Here is a 19,615-nt window from a genome sequence, read left to right on the forward strand (position 1 = left end):
TATGAAGGTCTGGGAGCATAAGCATGATGTTGAGGAGGATATGGGTAATTTGGAAAATGAGTGTTCTTTGGAGGCATTTGAATGGAGTTTGGTTGATTTTGAGAAGTAGGGTGACTGGGTGGAAGATTATCTTGGAGAATGGTTTGACTTGTGACAGAGGCTTATCTATGTTTGTCTCCAGAGTGGGATCGACAGAAAGTAACAACTTGGCCTGCTCGCGCATATCCGACACCTCTTCTTCTAACTTCTTTATTTTCAGTTTCAGGCTTGAGACCAACTAGTCTGAAGGATGTTTCTTTTCAATAGTCTTACTCATAACCTTCTCATTAGTCGTCTTCTTCTTCCCTTTGTGATTCTCATTTGGAAGAGAAGGAAGAGCGTCATTTGATCGCATATGGTAAACCATGGTCTACAGATCAACCGTTGGGGAAGGGTAAAAAATAAAAGTAAAAACAAAAGAAAACCCAAGTTAGAGCGTTGCATTAATTGAGATAGCAAGCACACTGCTTTAAGATAAACGCCCTAAATGCAAGGAGCCTCGTTGAGCTAGAGGTAGGCCTAAGACGACATATAAGTAATGCACAATAATTAATTCAAGCCTTATTTGCCAATTGGAGTTTAGAGTTAGAGAAATAAAAGCAATCTTTATTTATTATAAAATTCGAACAATACATCATAATTGAAAAACAAAAACTGAAATAAACTAAGGGAAAAGGGGGTAACAATGGGAAAGTCATCCTAAATTCTGAAAATCTTGAAGATATTGGTTCCAAGAGCTTGGCGCCAATTGACTTCTTGTATAGGGAGTGACTTCATTCTTGATCTTTAACACGTTGCGTGCCCATATGTTTTCCCTTTCATCAGTGAGCTCGTAGTAACCTTCCCCACTCACTTCTTTGTCTTTGACCTCCTTTAGGATCCATATGTAATACTCACGTGTGCATAAGGCCTGTCGTGCACCCATAGGAATGGTTAACACTCGCTCCCATCTTCAAAGTATGATGTGGACTTGTGGTTTATCTAATCCAAATTCATACTTAAATTGCTCCATGTCAGACAGGAGTGGTATTACCTGAGTTCGCCCAAATTGGCGAAGTACTCAAAGAGGAGTGTATGGTTGAACGCCTTTTAAGATAATGAGCTCAATGAAGTATCGGTCATCGGCTCTTACTATTGCATGATGGGTGGACAACCAATGGAGCTTCCATTGGATGCGGTAGCTCTCGAGCTCCGTCAAGAATATCTGCCAGTCCACGAATCCTATAGGGGCGGTGAAAGCTACCATTCTTCTTGGATGATTATCAATCTTGTTGCCATAACCCAGAAAGATGTCTACCGCGTCAGACCGTAGGTATAAGTGTTCAATAGCCCATAATTGTTGCAAAAGGTTGCATCCCTCGAAAAACATTCGACCATCGACGGATGCTGACATACTCCTCATTATTTCTGCCAAGATCATGGGTACTAGGGTTTTCCTAGGTTCGCCCTCTCTTTGGGCTAAATCTCGAACCACATAGCCCAAGCGTGTGTCAATCCTTCCCCTTATCTTAGGAAAAACCAGGGATCCTAATAGGGCAATGGCAAAGGCATTTAGGCGATATGTTTCCCATTCCTCGACGGAGCATTCAAACTCATCTATAAAAGAGTAATAACTATCATCTCGACCAAAGTGTGAATACAGAAAGTCGAAATGAATCCACCCAAGGTCTAGAGAAGACAAGGTTGATTTGACTTCATTCCCAGACTTTGTAAGAATTCCCTTGATGATGGCTTATAGGGTACAATCATTTCACACTAGCAGTATGGCAGGTCAATGAAACCACTTATCTCTTCAATCGTTGGTGCCAAGTCAAAATACACAAATTTGAAGACTATCCTCACAGGGTCCCAGAACTCCAGCAAGGCCCTAATCAGGTGAGGGTTTGGTATGACAAACATGAGGTAGGTAAGACCGCCCAACAGATGACGGATCTCTCTTTCGCGGTCTCTCTTAATATCAATCCACCAGCTCCTTAGCTTGTAGTTTACCTCTACGACCATTTGCGAGTTTGGAGAGTTGAAAATGTCCATGACTCTACAAACAAAACAACAAATGATTTCTAAACTCCATTTTGGCAAATTTGGCTTAATTTAATTATTATGACCACATTAACACATAATTATGCAATTTGTCTAAAGGGTGTTGGGGCCTTTTAGACGATAAGGTGGCTACTAATCATGCAGATTGACACTAAGGGTCAAACCACCTAGGGCTTATGCAACATGTATGACCTAAGTAAACTTTCTAAGAGTTGGCTTGACACGGACTGGAAAGGGGTTCTATGCGAGAAGGCTCGTGGTTTCCCGGTAGTAAGACTATCCGTTCCGTCCACGCATATGCCGACTCTCTATAATTGAGTGTTTGAAGAGAATTGGAGTAGTTGTGAGAGGTGCAAAGGCACAACATCACGGTAACAAAATAAAAAAGGAAGAGGGTCCCAATTGGGGGAAGTATGACCGGAATGCCAGTTATCAAAGCAGTAACATTTAGCACTTAGGTGGAAAGTAGTAACATTTAGCACTTAGGTGGAAAGCAGTAACATTTAGCACTTAGGTGGAAAGCAGTAACACATAGACAGTTTTATGAAAAGTGGTAAATAAATAAACATGTAAATAAATGCATACATAAATAAAAGGGAATAAACATACCAATCCATTGGAGAATTAAACAAATAAGGAAAAAGGGTATGGGGTTAAGCATGCAAGTAAACAAATAAAGGGAAAAAAAAGGAAAGGGCGAAACATGAAAATAAACAATTAAGGAAGAAGGGAAAGGGAAGGAACATGGAAGACATACAGTAAATAAGGAAACAAATAGAAAAGGAAAACTAATAACATGCTAATAACCAAACAACAATAAATAATCAAGTAAACCCCATATAAGCATGAAACACATAATGGTAAGAACCTAATATTCCCAGCGGAGTCGTCATTTTGTCGCGCCCCATTTTTCGCAAAACGGGTTTTGGGGCACGACCTAACAACTCTTTTGGGCTTTGGGAATTGAAAGAGTCGCCACCTAACGAATTAAGGCTCGTTAGGGCACCTATCTAACCTAACTAAGTCTAGCTAAGGTCACCGAACCAAATATCAGGGTAAGGGTTCAAGTTACCTCAAGGGGAAGGTGTTAGGTATCCCTCGAGGTCCACAAATGTGGGTCTCGGCCATCTCTCATGCAATTTATGTGGGGGGTTACAAGTAGCATTTAAGGTCACTTCATTTATTGGTTATTTATTAAACATGATTGCTAATATTAAACAATTAAGATAAATTTATTTATTTATTTAATTGATTAAGCATGCAAGACTAGGTGATATAACAATACTAAATAATTAACTCAAATAAAATTTGAAAGAGGTAACGAGAAGATAGAGAGTAGACAAGTATATAAGCAAATATCATTTTTATTTAATTAAACTACCCCAAATATATATGATTATAAAACAAGTAAAGGGAGAAAGGAAAGGGAGACTCTGAAGGACTTTACAGATCATCACTCGACTTTCTTTACTTCGGTCAGCTTGTCGTAGGGACAGACAAAACCAAAGTTTGTCATTATGTCCGAGTAGATGTCATCATCTCCGTAGGGCCTAAATTACCCCTACCCACCACCACATGTTTTTCGTCTCTAAAAGGTGCTTAGCGTCCCCGCTGAAGGTCCAAGAAGCATTGGACTACTATTAGGAAGTTTTAGACTAAAAATATAATAAGGCTTCCTAATAGGCCCACCTAGACACCAAATCAAACAAATAGGACGACATTTATCACGTAAAGTCTCATGTTGGCCTCTAAGTTTTAATTAAACATGCTAGCAAAAACAAGTAAAGTGAAAAGATCGCATGCAAAGTGTGTGTCATACAAAAAGCTATTATAACGACATGGTTATTTAATTAGGAGTAGCAGGAAATTATTACAGTGTAGACTTTAACTATTTATTGATCAGGTTAATTAGGACAAATTAGTTTAAATAGGAAACATATGGGCAGAAACAATTGAAACAGTGGCAAATTATTTTCTAAATTATCTCAATATAGCAGATTCAAAACATGCAGGGAATTAGTTATTACCATTTTTTAAAATAGGTGGCAAAACAATCAGTTACAAATGCAGAAAATTAATAGTTCGAGCAAATTTCATTTTAAACATGCTGGAAATTATTTAAATTGATTAATCGGCATTGGTTTTATTAGTTAAGTCCTACAAACATAATTTCTAATCAATTAGCATGCTGAAAGTATTAAGCCTATAGATATGATATCTAAGTGATGAAATAAAGATATAACAATTACATGTATAATTATTTCTTATTCAATCCAGGGTTTAAATAAGGGTCTGCAACAACAGTTCAGTAGATTAACATGTTGAAATGGTTATTAAACATATAAAATTAAGATCATGATTATTAACTGATTTTTCAAAGGTGACATAGGTATTAACTGTTAGTTTAAAAGGTCGCAGAATAGTGATTTAAGTGCAGAAAATATGGGAGAACAGTAGCACATCCTATCAGAGATTTATTTTAAATGGTAATCAAATTATTAAATGCACAAATTAATTCGTGCCGGTTTTAAGATTAAAATAATGTGGGAACTGATTTATTAATATTATTTTAAGTAGTAGAAAACTGTTTAGCATGCTGAAACCAGTGGCAAAAATACGTTACATTATTTCAGTCATTAGCATGCTGGAAATTAATTAATAATACCTATGAACCTGATTTCTAGGTGGTTGAAACGGTCAAATATTGCATAACACCTATAGACATGATACACTAAATAAATTAAATCAAATCTCCAACCTATAGGCATGATTTCTAAGCTATTTCTAGTATAAGACAGATTATTGAGCAAAATATTTATTTATTTTTTACCACCTTTTATATATTTTATATGAAAGCTAGAATTTAATAAACAAGGCAACTAGAAAAGCACATAAAAGACAAACACTTTAAAATCATTCATGTTATGCTAAAAATGGTATTGCAGAGAATTATTAATTTATTTTTATATTCAGTTAATTAACAATTAGAGTAGATGACCAACATAAAACATATTTACAATTTAGTTAACATTTAAAAGTAATAAAATCACCCTTTTTATTTTTATTTTTAGTTAGATTTAGAGTGAACAAGCCATTAGATCACGGTCCTATAGGCATGTTTCCTAAGACATGTAGGTTACGACAAAATAAATAAGCAAATAGCACGTAAACCCCTCCCCCTCTTAGACGATCCCCAAGTTATTTCATAGATCGAGAGAGTTAAGAGTTTATACAAAATTATTACAATTCCGAATCAATGCTCCAAATACGAATATAAACAAAATAAAATAAGGTATAGCTTCAAATCGACATCCCTTCCCATGGCGACTCTTCAAGTCTTGAAATCTAAATTCAACCCTACTAAATAGAATATACCAAAGACAAGATCACAGAATAATAATAACTACACAGATAGAACAACAAAAGGTATTCACAGCAAAACAACACGGATTGCAAACATGTCATATGAGATCACCCATTGAGAAAGAAAGGATAAGAAAACTAACTCAGATGCTTCTTTTTACTTAGTAATACCCAACATACAACAATATTCAAAGTAAAAACGATATTTAACCTAACGAAGGGGAGTTAACCAATTATGCAAAATATTAATCAGCAATGAAGACCCCTTAATCAAACTTTCGACCTGTACACAACAAGATATCAAGTATAGAGAAGCTTTTATGTTTACCGGAAAACTAAATTATATTTTTAAGAGTAGAGAGCAATATATATTTTTAGTATTCAAGTATTGAGCAAAGTCAAGATGTGAGAGTGTAGAGAGTGAGAGGAGGCCTGATTTATATAGGGAGTAGGAGGACACATAATAAAGGAAAAGAAATAAATTAAGGATCCATTAACAATTTCCTTATTAAGAAGGAAGACAAATTACTTTTTTTTTAATTTTATTTTTACCAATTATAACCAAATACGAAAACTGCTCAATTTTTAAATTAGGTAATGCAAATCAGTCAAAATCCCTTTTTACATCAATTCGATTAAGTTTACCAAACCAAAGCATGTAAGAAACATTCTTGTCTTATTAATGGAAAGGAACAACAATTAAGGGCAATTAATAGATATTCACAACGGCTACTATCAACCGTATCATAATAATTTTACAGTAACCCAAAAGGTAAAAGGTCTGTCACAATATGAATAAGGCAAATGGATCAATTTAAGATAGTACAAACCAATATTATAGAAGGATGCACCAAGTAATTCTACAAGGAAAGGAATAATCTGCACTAAAAGTAATAGTCAAGCTTACTCAAATATTTGCTAATAACTAAATTAGTGATAATCAATAGCAATGTTAAAGAGATCCTATAAACTTGTTAAGCAGGCAAAATTCACATACTTACTAATCAACTTAAGATAAAACAGTTTCAGGCGTAATCACTAGTTCGTTAAATCACACAACCCAAACATGCTTTAATAATTGATAGGATGACCACACGACTTAAAACATGTATTAAGCAATGATAATATCTTAAGATACTTGCATCATCATCCACAATAGTTTTAAAAATTCAGGAACACAGAGTTAAAATGACGAGCATAACATTAATTTAAACTTACTTGGACGGATCTGTTAAGATCCGTCTTTAACAAACTCAGAACTTTCAAGATCCTGGCCGGAGTAGCGATGCTTTGCCACTGTTGTTGACCTCGCTTGCTTTGTCGGAGTTCTCGTGTTGCTCACTTCGCTGGAGATGCTGCCTGAGACAGCGCTGCTCGCTATTTTTGATGCTTCCCTCGTTGGTGGCTTGCTGTCGACGACTGTTGTTCGGTTGCTGATGTTGCTGTTCGTCAGGGCTCACTGGTGCTGCCTGTCCGTCGGGACTGGCTGTTGCTGCTGGCGGAGCCTGCTGCGTCGTCTCGCTAGGCTGCTAGTTGCTCTGGCCGAGCTGCTGGATGCTGGCAGATGAGGAACACAAGTAAATGAGAGGGGAAAAACAAAGCAGCGAGGAGATGGGAAGAAAGCAGCGAGGAAAGGAAGGATGGAGGTTTCGCCAGAGAAGGCGATGGAGGAGGGGAGGGAGGCGCTGATTTTTTCTTTTGAGAAGAGAGGAATGGAAGAATGAAGTTAGGGTTTGGTCTTTTTAGGTTAGAATAGGAAATAATAGCTTGGATGGATTAGGACCATTGATTTCAATAAGATGTATGGCTGAGATTTAATCTTGTTATGACTATGAGGAACGAACGGCTCAGATTAGAAGTCAATTAATGATCTGAAATTGGAAAGATATAGGCTAAAATTGAAAAAATGAAAAAAGGCTAGAATTGAAAGGGATTAGAATGAAACAGGCTACAATTTAAATGATTTTTAGGAAAATCAAAGGAATGCTATTCAATTAAAGTACTACATATATTAAATTATTTTCATACAAATTATACATCTAAATTTTAAAACATTTAAATAAAATAGTTATTTCGAGTTTTGCTAATAATTTTAAAAACTATTTTAGTAATATTTACAATAATTTTTTTTATAAAGCATGCATACTAAATATAATTTTTTTTAGATAAAATCGATTAAAATTTTAAATTCGACCTATTTTTAAAAATACGTATTTAATCGAATAGCATTTCCCAAAAAGGGTTAAAGGTTAGTCAAAATTGTGTTTCAACAACAGTCGTGGTATTTACAAAGGAGGAACACGAGCTTCTGGTGGACACCTGTCGATGGACAATAATCGGTAAGTTTTCTAGAGGAAGACCAGCCATCAATAGAATCAAATCTGATTTTACTCAGGTTATCACTACCAAAGGGTAAGTTAAAATTGGAGCTAAGGATAGATATCATAATTTTATTGATGTTGAAAATGAAGAAGACTTCAATGATATCTTTTCTAGAGATTCTATTGCATTAAATGATGATGTTGATATGAAGATCTTGAAATGGACCCCAAATTTCAAACCGAATGCTGAAAATTCTTTAGCACCTGTATGGATAAATCTCCCGGATTTACCTTGGCATTACTATGAATGGGATGCCCTTTGTAGAATTGTGGATCCCATAGGGGTCCGTTGATCATGGATAAAGCGACGACTACGAAAACAAGACCAACCACAACAAAGTTAAGAGTTCAAATTGATCTTACAAAACCTCTGATCCATACAGTGAGAGTAGAAGTAAGAAATCTTTCTGGTGAAGAAGAGACTTTTGAGCAAAAAATTGAATATGAAACACTGCTAATCTATTGCTCCCACTGCAAAGTTCAGAACCATTCTACTGAAAACTGCAAGGTGGTCCACACAGGATCAACTAAGGTTAAAGAACAACAATCTAACATAGAGGAAAAACGAAAAGAGGATGTAGATACCCACGCCAAAAGAGGAAGCCAGAGCCTTCAACGACAACAAAAACATAGAGCAATGGAGCAACAAAATGGATCAAACACCATGCCCATGGAGGAAAGCTTTAATCCCACTAAAACAAAGATGAGGGATGACATGATGTGGTAAAGCGAAGGGGAAAGGAAATCATTTCAAAGGAGACACCAAATGGGGAAAAGTTTACTATTGACAACAATACGACCAAAGTAACCAGCAACTTCTTCAATATCCTCCAAGACAAGGAAAATAGGGACATGGAAGTTGCAAAACCTAGCCAAGTGAACCTGGAAGAACATGATACTTCAACAAATCAACAAAATCAAGTGAGAAGCTCAAGGTGGGACAAAGCTCAAAAAGAAAAAGAAGGTAAGGCTAGCAAAAGACACCAACCAAAGCTCAACGTTAGAAGTACAAGAAGTGGAAATGCTGCTATTATTACCAATCCTGAGGCAGAACTATAAGGCGAAATGTTGAGTTTAGTTATCAAAGATCCCAAAGACATAAAAAACATACAAAATAAAAGTAAAAAGTTCACCGGAGAAGTTTGTATCCCGAAAGAAGTCACACTCCAAGGTGAATTCAGAGATGCTGATGGAATTATTAGGAAAAAAGAGGCAGATCAACTTACAAAATGGGCCCACTCACTAACAAAATGGAAACTCGCGAAGACACTATTAGCCAAGGAGCCAATTGGAAAGGAGAAGTAAATACTGAAACTCATGGAATGTGTAATAAACAAGAAGATGGATACAACAACCATGAACCCCCGGATAAACAACGCAGAGAGCCTAGAGAAAGAGATGAATATGAAGAAGTTTATCATGATGTGGAAGTAATGGAAACAGAGTTTGAGCTTACTCATACCAGAAAAGAAGGCCAAACTATGTCAGATGATGAGGCCATTAGAGGAACCAACAGATCAAAATCTCAGGAAACTGATAACAGCTTAACCTCTCAAGTTCAATAAAACATTAGAGTTTACAACAACCTATCTCCCAAGAACAATCAGAATCTTGGCAAGATTTATGATCAAAGTCACACCATGATAGAAGAACTCAAAAACACTCAAACTACTTCTACCCTTGAATATATCTCATGATTGATACACTATCGTGGAATAGAAGAGGGATAGGATCAACATGATCTCTAGAAAGACTCCAAACATTTCACTAACAGTTTCATATTCCTTTAATATGTGTATAAGAGCCAATGGTGGACAGTAGAAAGATGGAAAGATTCAAAAGGAAGTTAAGAATGGATCATAGTTACTGTAATTGCTCTAATAAGATCTGAATTCTTTGGACAATTGAAGTGGGCATCACCATCCTTCAAGATAAAGAACAACATGTTCTGATCAAAGCCACCCATCTTAACAATTAGCCCATATTCTTGACTGTAGTGTATGCTAAATGCCCCGAAGACCTAAGAAGAGAACTATGGAATGATTTGAGAGAAATGGCTAACAATATCCAAGGAATCTGGGGTGCCATTGGTCTTAATGGCTGTGGGCTTCAAGATGCAGGCTACAATGGTTCTATATACACGTGGTGTGATAATAGGGATCATCCTACTACCATATGGAAGAGACTTGATAGATTAGTCTATAACTCTAGCTGGTTTGACTCTATCTCTAACACTTTAGTGACTCTTTTGTCTAAAACCAGCTCTGACCATGCTACCCTTTTAGTCAAGATGACAAATGAAACCACCCATTTCATAAGATATTTCAAATTTCTGAATTTTTAGACTGATCACCTGACTATCTTAAGACTGTACAAGAAAGTTGGGAAGGAAATATCTATGGAATCCTATGTACATTCTTCATCAAAAAATCAAAAGGATGAGTAAAGATCTTAGCATTTGGTCTAAACTAACTTTTGGGGATATTTATGAAACTCCAAAAAAATTAGAAGCAGGTATCAGAATTCTTGAGGATACTTGTGTGAACAACAACACCCCAGAGAACAGAAGTGAGCTCTCTAGATGTAAGGCTGGATTCGTTAGATATCTCAAGATTCAAGATAGTATCTTGAGATAGAAAGCCAGAGCTAAATGGTTTGAAGAAGGGGATGCCAACACTACCTATTTCCACAATATTATGAAAGAAAGGAGAAGGAGATTGAATATCTCAAAAATTATGGATGAACATGATCAATGGATTGAAGGAAATAATAGCATTGCTGAAGCTGCTGTTAGGCATTTCAAAAATATGTTTACTCAAGATACTCATCATTCCAATTTTGAAGCTCTAGATTGTATTGATAGGTGCTTAACTGAAGATGATAACTCTATGTTAGCATCTATCCCCACTATGCAGGAGATTAAAGATTGCATATTTTTCCATTGATAAAGATAGTGCTCCAGGTTCAGACGGACTAAGTGGACATTTTTATCAAAGTGCTTGAAACATCATAAGTTATGACCTCTACAGAGCAGTTGAGTCTTTCTTCCAAGGTGCAAAACTTCCTAAGTTTATCACTCATACTTGTTTGGTTATGATTCCCAAGATAGACCACCCCCAGAAGTTTACTGACCTGATACCTATTAGCCTTTGCAATGTTTTCAGTAAAGTCATTTCTAAAATTCTCAATAACAGAATCTCTAGCTTACTCCCTAAAATCATATCCAAGAACCAATCTGGTTTTATCGGAGGGAGGGGAATTTCTGAAAATATCCTTCTAGCACAGGAAATTATCAATGATATTAAGAATCCTGCTAGAGGAGGAAATGTTGTGCTAAAATTAGATATGGCCAAGGCTTATGATAGAGTCTCTTGGGAGTTCCTATGCTAGGCTCTAAAGAGATTTGGTTTCTCTGAATGGTGGACTCATCTGATCTACAATTTCATATCCAGTAACTGGTATTCTGTTATTGTTAATGGGAGAAGACATGTATTTTTTAATTCCAGTAGAGGCGTGAGACAAGGAGATCCAATATCCCCATCTTTATTTATCATCAGTGCTGAATTGTTCTCTAAAATGCTAAATAACTTGTATGATAAACAAGGCTACAAGGGGTTCTATATGAACACTAATGGCCCAAGGATAAATCACTTATCCTTTGCAGATGATACTATTCATTTTTGTAATGGTAGCAAGAAACCTCTTGAAATGATGCTTAAAACTCTGAAAGTATATGAGAAAGTTTCTGGACAACTACAAATACCAAAGCTGCCACTATTAACAAGCTCAAAAACATTACTGGTATGAAACATCAGCTCTTTCCTATTAGATTTCTTGGTTGCCCTCTTATTACTGGTAAAAAAAAGATCTCTCACTATTCAGATATGGTAAGCAAGATCATTGACAAGATTAGAGGTTGGCATACTAAATTTCTTTCCACCGGTGGAAGAGCTATTTTGATTAGATATGTTCTCCTTGCGATGCCAATTCATCTCCTTGCAACTACCACCCCCTCCCTCCCAAAGGTACCATTGAGCTTATAGAGACGTACATTATTAGATTTTTTTTGATAGGGCAAGACACTAGAGGTAAGTATCATTGGTCCTCTTGGAAGAACTTGTGCTACCCTTATGAGGAGGGTGGAACGAACTTTAGAAATCTTGAAGACATGTGCCATGCTTTTCAAACAAAACAATGGTGGAACCTCAGAATCACTACTTCACTATGGAAGAATTTCATGGAAGCTAAATACTTCAACAATATGCACCCTATCAAGGCCCAATGGAGCAGAGGACAACCACAAAGTTGGAAAGTTCTTTGCAACATTAAAGAAGAGGTGGATAAGAACATCAAATGGATCATTGGGAGAGGAGAGGTGGACTTTTGGTATGACAATTGGACTAATATTGGACCTCTATATCTTTTGTTTCCTGATAATGTACAACAACAACAAATCAGTATCAAAGATGTCTACATTGATGGAATGTCGGATTGGGACAAGCTTCATAATCAACCTGACGCGGACACTAAAGATAAAATTAGAGAGCTCAATATTGTGTTGCATATCAACAGAAGAGACAAAGCCATTTGGATCCCTAACACCAATGGCAATTTCACTATTAAATCCTCCTGGAGCAATTATAGGCAGAGAAGTAACAGTAACAATTTTATAAAAAACATTTGGCATGAGGATATTCCTTTCAAAATCTCATTCCTCAATTGGAGAGTCATTAAAGATAAACTTTCTACCAATGAAAGAGTCTCCAGGTTTGGTATTCAAGTTGATTATACCTGCTATTGTTGTAACAACAACAATATGGATCATATCATAGAAAGCACTAACCATCTTTTCTGTCAAGGTGACCACGCTAAAAGAATTTGGAGTTTTTTTGCAGGTCCTCTAGGAATCGATCACACCAGCAGGAGCTACAAGATGATGTTACTTAATTGGTGGAACTACAAGTCCCACAACATTTTTGCTACCTATATAACCAAAATTCTTCCTTTAATCATAGTGTGGGAGCTATGGAAAGCAAGATGTAGCAGAAAGTTTGAAAACTTGACGGTATCCTTCTATAGGACCAAGACTAATGTTCTAAATACTCTTGTTCAGATTCTAAAAATGAAATTTAGAAGAGCCAACTTAGGAGAGGAATGGAGTGCAATATGCAATGCTTATGAAGCAAACATTGAGCAAAAAGTTCCAGAGCTATCAAATGGAACAAGCCTCCCCCCACATTGTTAAGTTAAATAGTGATAGGAGTTGTTTACGTGGTATATGTGGAGGAGGGGGAGTGTTCAGAGACAATGAATGAAGAATTATTTGTGCTTACTCAATACCTCTGGGACCAGGAACATCCAACATGGCAGAAGCAGCTTCAATGTTGTTTGGCATAAAATGGTGTGTAAATAATGGACATAGTGTGATCATTGGAGAAACCGACTCTCTCCTCATTACCAAATGCGTCAGATGGGAATGGAAAGTACCTTGGAGGATTCTACACATCATCAATGAAATCCAAGAGTTAGTTGAAAAGAATGGATTTGAAATCAAGCATTGTTTTCGAGAAGCCAATAGACCAGCTGATAAATTGGCAAGCATGAGCCATAAGTTTGAGTCAATCCATGTCTTCTACTCTCATACTAAGCTTCCCAATCAAGTAAATGGGCTAGTCAATATGGACAAATGGGATATTCACTCTTTCTGGATCAAAATGAACAAACCATCCCATATCATCTACGATCCCCCATAGGTTTTGACTAAGTATAGCTTAGTGAACTCCCCTCAATGATCATGTACACAATTTGGTATGCCAAACTCAAATTGTAAGTTTTTACGCATCAATGAACAATGGAGTTCATGTGTTTAAAAAAAAAAGTTGTCAAAAACCTAGGGTTTTACTCAATCTCATGGGTTCCTTCATCAAACGTTTTCAAATGGTTATTAATGACATATTATGATTGTATTAATGTTTAATTGATGATTTATGATGAAAATACTCTATGAAACCATGAATTCTCTCAATTCCCAAATTGCGCCTTTATGATGTGTGGTTGGTGATTATGAAAGCATGTGAATAGAAATTGTCTAAATTGGTTTGGGTTATTGAATTGTATCATTATGCATATCTTAATTATGGTAAATTGAAGGTTTGTTGGTGACTTGTGATCATGGCCTTGAAAGGGCAAGTTATGACCAAATTACTTGTTGAAGTGGAATTGTGCTTGAGCTATTGATCCACTTGAAAGGTGGAGGTGTTTAATTACTATGTATGATTATGATGTGAAGTGTATGTGTGTGTGATCTCAATGAAGGTGTTATGATTATGTTTAGAATGTAGTTATGTGGTGATTGAAATTACATTCTCAATTAACCTTTATGAATGGTGATGATATATGTAAAAGGCTATTCTCACATACACACACTATAAATGAAGAATGAATGAAGTTTCTAAGGTAATGTTAATGATGATGGGTTGATTGAAAGGCTATTCTCAATTGTACTCTAATGAATGATAATAACTTGTTGTGAAAGGTCTTTCTCACAATAAGGGGATTCTTAGGTGAAAGGCTATTCTCATCTTTGAATCTGTGAGCTTTCCAATGAATGGATGAATGTTGGGTTTGGGGATGGATGCTCATCCGAGAGTTGAGGCGGAGTATCTTGTAACAATCTTGTATCCCATAATGAACTAATGTAATGAATGTAATGTATTCCGTGGGAAATAATGCTAAGCACCGAGTGGATATGGCTTGAGATGGGTGCTCATCCGAGAGTTGATGTGGGGTATCTAGTAGCAATCTCTTGAGATGGATTCTCATCCGTGAGTTGAGGCGTGGTGTCTAGTAGCAATCTCCCCATCCCTTAAAACTATGTGCCCACATAGGTCTAGCTAGTGGATCCACTTAAGCTAAAAACAATGGTCATACCTTAGGGAAGTAGGAATCCCATATTCGGTGAGGGTGACACCGGGATTCCATGAATTGCTCACATGGTCTATTTTAGTTAGGGCTTACCCCCAAAAAGAATGTTAATGAACTATGGCTTCTTAATAATGCCCTACTTAGTGTGGGTAGTGGTATGGGACGCCATCTATGCATTGCACAAGTAGGCTTTGAGATGGGTCATGGTGTGCTCCTTTATAATGTTAAGTTTAATGAATGGGCTCCTATGATGATGTTAATGAGAATGATGGCTTAATGTCTAATGAATGAAGGTGCTTGATGTTTGCGTAATCAAGACACAACTTCCGATGCAAGTGTCTACGATCGTACAATAGTTTAGTAACCCAACCAAGGGTTGGGATCGTTCCCAAGAGAGTGGTTTTGAAAATTAACAGAAAAATAAAGTTTAGTTCTAACTAGTCATAGCTAAAGACATTAACGATTAAAAACATTGTAAATTAAAGGGGGGACACAAGAGTGTCAATTAACAATGAGTTTTTTTTTTGTCACTAGTAAGTAAAAACAACAAAATAAACAAGGGTTTCTAAGTAATGAGAGGGGATCCTTGAGATGTGACGGGGATACAGGTTGAGCTAGATTATTGGGTACATGCTTTCGATAGAAGATTCATAGAATAATTGTAACTAGGCTAAACTCTAAGGGGGATAGGCTCTCTCTCGAGCAACTTACCCCGTTTCAAATGCATTCCTCTTGGACACCCACTTGCCGCATAAAGACCAGCCTACGCCTTAACCCACTCTCTCTCTCGAGCTGAGTGTGTGGACATGGGACTAGGGTTCACTCTCTCGAGCTGAACCTCATGTCGACCCAGTCACACTGACCATCAATCTAGTGGTCTTAGTTTTACGACCTCTCTCGAGCAAGCCGAAAACACATAAATAAACTTGTATTTGCAACTATAAATTTATTAAATTCATCCACAATCACTAAATGAAATCACATTTAAACTACGAATAGGCTATCAGCAAGCAAGACCCAACAATTATCTTAACCCATATTCATTAAATCACACCCCAAGAATTAGGATTTTTAGCCACACATTTATAAGAGATAGAAATTTATACCAAATTGAGCTTGCATTCAACTGGGTATGAATATTTAAGTCTTGATACATGCCAAAATTGAAGAATCCAAGAGACCCAAATCCAAATTTTGAAGATGAAACCCTTTGGAACTTTGAGTCTTCAAAACCCTCTCAAACTTAGAGCAAAATTATCAAACAGTACTATTTTATATGACAATTATAATAATTGTTCGACATTTAAAAGTACAACTCTAACTAGTATTTATAGTTTTCACAGATTTGTACTGCAGCGGATCATTCAGCGTCGTTAGTTGAAATAGCTGATCAACTCGGCGATTCACCCTTTGGTGTAATTCATCGCCGTCTTGCACCAGCCTTCAGTATCGTCGTGCTCTGGGTCATTGGGCGAGATGGTACTTCTTCGCGGAACTTCTCGGCGATGCGCCGACTGCTCCCTTTTTCCGGCGACTTGATCCTTTCCTTTAGGGCTCAGTACATTGGAACAAAAGGCGAAGTAAGACCCTTCGACAACTCGCCAAGTGGACTCGGCGATCCTCAGGCCTTCATTTCTTCGTTCTTTTCAGCTTTTTTGTTCTTTTTTGCGACGTAGTGTCCATGCTTTCCTTCAAACTTTAAATACCTGAAACTTAAGGGTTTTCATCAGATATTGAGATAAAATAAGCATTTGAGGACACAATTTCTATTAAAATATAACACTAAATGAGTCCAATTTGTGGACTCACCAACACCCCCAACTTAAACTTTTGCTTGTCCTCAAGTAAACTCAAGTTCAGCCGTTCAAAAAGGGTGTCTCGAACAGTGCTACACAAGACTCAATCATGAATGCACACAAAAAGACTCAATTTACTTATGCAAAGATCAAATGTGTACTCAAAGATTCATGTTATGACACACCAATACCAAAGATTCTCAAGCCCGCAATACTTGTTTCAAATGCAAGTTCAAGCTCAACAAAAGCCTTTGAATGCCCTCACACAAATGATGATTCCATTTTCACACGCAAAGGTATAATCAATTTAAAGTTCAGGAAATAGATACAATGCTCACACTCACAAAGAGGAACACAATGCATACTTTCACCCATAGGTTTGCCCGTATTTTCCAATCAACATTTGTTTCGACTTTCTCGAGATCACAAAGGTCTTAACAAGGGTTGCAATGGGGCTGAGTGCAAAGGTATGGTCATTTAGGCTTAGTGACTTTCATCATCATGAAATGTGGTGCTCACAACACTTGCTTTCCTTTTCCTTCATCATTTTCTTTAGTGCTCATAAGTCATCCTATTATTCACTTTCCATTGTTTGGAAACCCCATCTCTTTTGTACTTTATTCCACAACTTTCTTTTTCATTATTTTTCTTTTTCTTTCTCTTTTCTCTTTTTTTTTATATGGAGGGGTTCCATTTTTCTCAACACCATGGGTTAAAGGAGACTTTCCTTGCACTTCTTGACTTTCCCTTTTCTTTTTCACCACACCCCCAACTTAGGCTTTTGGCCTAAGTTGTCTATTCAATTAACCATAATTCAAGAGGATTATATGTAATGGATTAAGAATGGTCTAGTTTTCATCAAGTTTCTTCCAAAGAAGGGTAAGGCTCAAAGGGTGTTCAAGAGAGAATCACACGCTCACAAGGTAGGTCACAAAAGAGGTATATGTCAAATTGGTTCACACTCTTGAAGTTGCCTAAGATCATATCAAGAGAAAGTCTTACTTAATCAATCGGACCAACATGGAAAATTCTAGGTGTTGTCATGCATGGTTCCAGGTAAGCTTATCACACAAGGCATCGACACTTAAGTCAAACAAGATTCCACACTTTCGCTAGTGTGCAATGGTCATCACAAGAGAATCGATTTGATAAATGGCTAATCACAACGAGATGCAAAGAGTTCACATATTGTCTATGCAACTTTATTTGGCCTCATCGTAGACGTACATTCATGTTCATTCGATTGTAAGCACTATTTAAGTCATCGGTATTTGATCGAAACTGAGACTCAAATTTGCCAAGGAACAGCCATATTCAACAACATATAAAGGGAGGTGAAAATGTGCAAAAAATTCAAAAAATTTCGGAAGGGTCAAAATCATTTTGCAATTTAAAATAAAAGGAGCCGCAAGCTTAAACATCTGCAAACAGAACAGCCCAAATATATACATAAAATACTAACAAAAGTAGCACATAAAAGGTGTGGGCCTCACCCCACCACAAACAAAAGCAATTTGTCCTCAAATGCAAATAACACAGAATCCAAAAGGTAAAATGAAGAAAGATAGAGAGGGATGTAAAGAAGGGATCCTGTCTAACTAGTCGCTCCATCTGTCTGGGCATCATTTCCTGGAGTGACCCCAGAAGGACGAGCTTCACTGGATCTAGCAGTAGGAGCTTTCGCCAAGGAAGCCTGCACAACAACATCTATCATGATTTCTTCAGTCTCGGCTATGTCGTCCACTGCAGCTCCCTCAAACATCTCTTCGTCAGTCTCTGCCTCTGATTTAGGATCAGCTGTATGCTCCATTTAATTCCCATGTCCAGTGGTGGTCTGAGGTATTTTGGGCACATCTGGAATTTCCACTGTTCCAAAGATCATGGACATATCGGTGGACTTTAGGTAGTCCACATCTTTCCTCAGCTCTGTAATGGCAGCCTTTAAGGCTGTCACCTCCTTTATGGCTAATTGGTCGCGTTCACACACTGCTATCCTGGCCGCTAGAGCATCAATAATAGTGCTCAGTGGTTTCATAGCATCATCGAGGGCAACCTGAATCATGCCTGGAATGGAGCTTTCTATGTTGGCAGCCCGACAATCAACAGATTGGGAAAGTTGTCCCATCCAGATCAAGGATGCTTGAGTGATTGACTCACATGAGGCAACAGCATCAGTATGTCTGGGTGGTAACGCAGCAATAGAGGGACCTGGAGCGTCAGCAAAAGTGGTAATAACGCCAGATATACCTGAAGGCCCAGGGACCGGAGTAGGCAAATATGCCTCTGCAGGTATAGATCCAGTGGCCACAACTTCCTTCTGCTTCTTTTCTGCTTGGTCCTTAAGATATTCAGCTTCGATCTTTCGGATATCAGTGGAGGTGGTGGCACCAATTCCACATCCTTTTTTGCTTCTCTATGCACCTGAGCTCTTTTTCACAATGCAGTGATTAATATCGGGAAAATGAGAGATGTCTGGATCTTCTTTGCACGAATATAGATCTCAGAAGCAATGATCATCCTTAGATTTATCCTGGTTTTCTCTATGATGCATCCAAGACAAACTGCCTTAGCAAGGCGAATGATTGATTCATTCTGTGATGGCATAATTGTGCTGCTGATGAACCCGAACCAGTATCTTGTAGCTATGTTCAGATCGTTCTTTGCAATTGAAACTCCTTCTGCTAACCATTTCAAAGCATTATCATCCTAGATTAGCGGGGCTAACAACTTTTTCATCTCATCCAGCTTCTCTGTTCTAATCAAGTGCTAGCAGTGATCATTAATCTTATTGGACATACCCAACGCTGTGTTGATAGCCTCACTATTACAAGTTACCTTCCTTCCTCTGACAATCACGTAGTAAACTTCTTTGAAAGACGATACTAGCCTCTTCTGTTGAGGTACCAATGCACTGTATGCATTGTAAAATTCTCTGACCTAGCTTGGTATGTAAGAGTCATGGGGTTTTGTAAAGATTTGAAATTTGTGATATTTCAGGCACTTCATTATCTCAGTATACCTATCGATCACTCCATCTAAGGACAACCATTTTTCCTCAATGATCGTTCTCAG

This window comes from Solanum verrucosum, unplaced genomic scaffold (assembly GCF_900185275.1).
Source record: "Solanum verrucosum unplaced genomic scaffold, falcon-dt-bn FXZP01000015.1, whole genome shotgun sequence".
Classification (NCBI taxonomy): Eukaryota; Viridiplantae; Streptophyta; class Magnoliopsida; order Solanales; family Solanaceae; genus Solanum; species Solanum verrucosum.